The following is a 3,420-nucleotide window of genomic DNA, read 5'->3' on the forward strand; positions in this document are numbered from 1 at the left end:
CTTGAAATGAAAAGCGTATATATATAGATATCTATATGTTTTATATAACCACATAGTGTGGACGGAGAGGCGGCGCGCTTCTTTTCCCAAATAGTTATAATCCGAGGGAACAGGTCCTTCCCGGTGTGTTGAGGTTGTAATCGTCAAGAATATTAGCGTCGAGATTGAGTATCGCGAATATGTAAGAGAATGATATATTACCTAAATCTCAATGAGTGTATCTGTATTTCAACTTGAGCATTGATCAAATTTTTGTCATGATTTCTTCTGTCATTTGCCATGGAAATCTTGTCTCTACCTCTAAAGCAGTTTCTTGATGTGAGCGATGTTGGAGAGAGAGAGCAACAGAGCCAACATTCTGACAGTCATTTTGCCTCCAGCTTCTGTGGTGTGCGTTGTCGTATGCATGGATCATGACAGCCATCTGAATGCTCATATTAAGAGATCCTATGATGCGAGCTCCCTTGAATGGCTGGGAGGGCCCAAATTCAGTGCAACGACAAGACATAAGACCGGGCATTCGACCTTAGTGAGCCCAATCTCCAGACAACCAAAGTCAGCTTTCGACATGTCCTTGCGCTTGAACTCGAATCCCTTGGCACCCTTAAACACGGAGATATTTTCTTCCGCAATTCTTAGATTCATTGCTGATCTAGCGAGCACTTCTTATGTTCATGCGTCTACTCGATGGAGGCGCAGGTACTATGCATGAGCTTGCTTCCAGAAAGAAGTCTGTAAAAGGCATCTTGCGGGTGTCAAAAAGCTTGAACAACCGCAGAGAGGGGGGGTGAATAAAGCAAGGAAAGCTTCCAAAAGCTTGAAGGGGAGCTGCCCCACTTGAGAGGGCAAATAATGTGGTCGCAAAACCCAACTCACCATAGCCAAACTTACTAGATGTACATTGGAAGCTCTTCACAAGCAAAATTGGCTAGACAGTAGAGATTCAACGCCCCGCTTGATTTTGCATCGAACGGCAGTAGCACCACATATCATCATAACCAGTCGAATGTGGAGTGTCAGTCGAATTCCTGTTCACTGTATTGGGCACTCCATTTCTGTTGGTAACGGACACGCCTTATGTTGTTGTCGTTGTTATTGTTGTTGCTGTGTGTCCAAACTGGCTTTTAATATGCCCTCCTCGACACATGCCTTGTATCACTTCTCTGATGTCGTTCAATATTGGAAGCTTGGATCCCAGATGTCTTTCCTGTTGCTCAAGATTTCCCGGAACCTGTGGCGCCTAGGACACTACCCGCCCCCTCCCCTTCGTTCGCGATTCGAAGCCTTCCGGTGGCTTCAGCTCACCCTTGACTGCATCAGAGTGGATGACCCATAAAAATGGTTGTCCGCTTGCCTCGATCCCGAAAGCCAGCTCCATGATTTCATAATACGTTCTGAAGTATAGGACGAAAGAAATGATCAACGCTCTTTCTTATCGACTCCCCTACTTCAAGGTAATTCTGCCAGAGGGAGTCATGCTCTGTTGCGCCCAACTAGGATCCGAGGAGTCCAGGCCGGAGACTATGAATGGCGTTGATGTTGTTTGTTCTACTGCTTCGGCTGTCGATCTCATCTCTTCGATTTGGCCCTCTGGTTCATACACCAAACAACATTCAGACAGGCAGCGCCTTGCTTTCGCGGCCCATGTCCTGTTTGCTACATCTTCCGTTGCTGCTGACTCTGACGCTTCTTCACTGCTTTCCTTTGGTGCAGAATTGTTGGTATTCTCCTTATGGTTTTGTTTTTCCACTGTATCTGTTTCCCTGATCTCAATCCCCTCCCTGTACGTGATCCCCTTGACGTTCATTACTTTCATCGTTGATGGAACTCGGAAAACATGAGGCGAGAATTCCATCTTTATATCGGAGGGTTCTACAGATCCTTGACGTTCATTGCTAAGTTCTTCGTTTCTTTGACGTCCACTGCTTTCTTCGTTAGTGAAACTGGAAAACCGGAGCCCGAGAATTCGGGTGGCACGCCCTTCATGAGAAGCACCTTGGAACAAACAATGGGTCGCGGGAGGATTAGAAGCAAAAGATGACAGACCTAAAAACTAAGACCAAAAATAGCTTTTAAAAATCTAGATCTTCATGAAGATGAACGTCTACAGTTTCAACACGTGGCTTCAGGAGGGTTTAGAAACCCTCTAGGCTGCCTACCGTAAATATTACAATCGTATTTTTGAAGGGGAATTATTGCTCCTGGAACATTTGATCCTTTGTCCTCAGCGATGCTTCCTGCATTGGAATGTGATACTTGCTTACAATACGCAAAGGTTCTTATGGACAGAAAAGTTTCACATCTTTACAAGAGCCAAACAACGAGATCTTTGTGAACAGCGCCTTTTCAGAGACCCGTATGGCTTCGGTTTTACCCCTACGAGAAAAGAAGTTCCGCTCGATACGATGGGGAAGATCGTTTCTGGCTCTAGGAAGAAAAACAATATGAGGGGAACTCCTGTTGGAGAATGAGCCAAACAATCGTGGAGGGTTTGTGGGCTTTTACGGAATACGTCTCGCACAATCACGCCAATGGATCTTCTCACAGTGAAGGGGTTGCCAGTTTTGCAAAGCTTGATGAGAGTGGCCACATCTCTCAAGCAGCCTCATCTGTGCCAACCCCTACACGAAACAGATCAGGCACATGTTTGCAGGAGATTGCAATCCGGTATTCGTGCTACCTATCAGGTGCGAACAGAATTAGCACATGGCTGCCTGGAGTTGGCGGAACCCTGTCAGAAATCTAGCTCTTGGTTGCTTACTGGTTCACTGCTTGCCGCCTACTTGTGCAGTCTGATATGCATAGTCAGGCAATAAACAGTCTTCCAATACCATTCCGTTCAGCAAATGGACGATAGCTCAGCTTCAATCTGTCGGCTGAAGCTAAAAACTCAATCATGTGCCCGGGTTGAGAGAGGAGTTATTAGCACGGATGCCTACAGTCCAAACTGTCGTAATGCGTACACATTGTTTGTTCCCAATGGAACAATGGTTTCACAAGCTCCCTATGGACCTAGTGTCAACCCTTCGGCAGCTCCTTGCCCTATCTTTATTCTTTAACCTATTAACCATGAACAACCTAAAAAACAAAGGAAGACACGTGGTGGCGTGGAGGAGAGAAAAGAGCCACGTGTCATGACACCAAGAGGATTGCTTGGAGAGTTTTTTGCAACCAAGAGAAACGTTGCACCTTTCATTGCTCGCCCACCTTTTCTTAAGCACTTCCTCCTCCCCCGGATCTCCTCCAACCCCCTCCTTTCCCTCTACTGCTTTGCTTTCCCCTCCATCAACCTCGCGATCAAAGTCCTCCCTATTTCGTGAAATGGCAGTCAATGGGGTGTTGAGGCACAAGTTTGTGAAATTCCCTTTACTTTTACGTCTTCCATTTACCTAGCATGATGTCTTTCTTTTTTTCCCCGTT

This window comes from Dipteris shenzhenensis, chromosome 30 (assembly GCF_047967505.1).
Source record: "Dipteris shenzhenensis isolate YYH24624 ecotype China chromosome 30, Dip_SZ_1.0, whole genome shotgun sequence".
Taxonomy (NCBI): Eukaryota; Viridiplantae; Streptophyta; class Polypodiopsida; order Gleicheniales; family Dipteridaceae; genus Dipteris; species Dipteris shenzhenensis.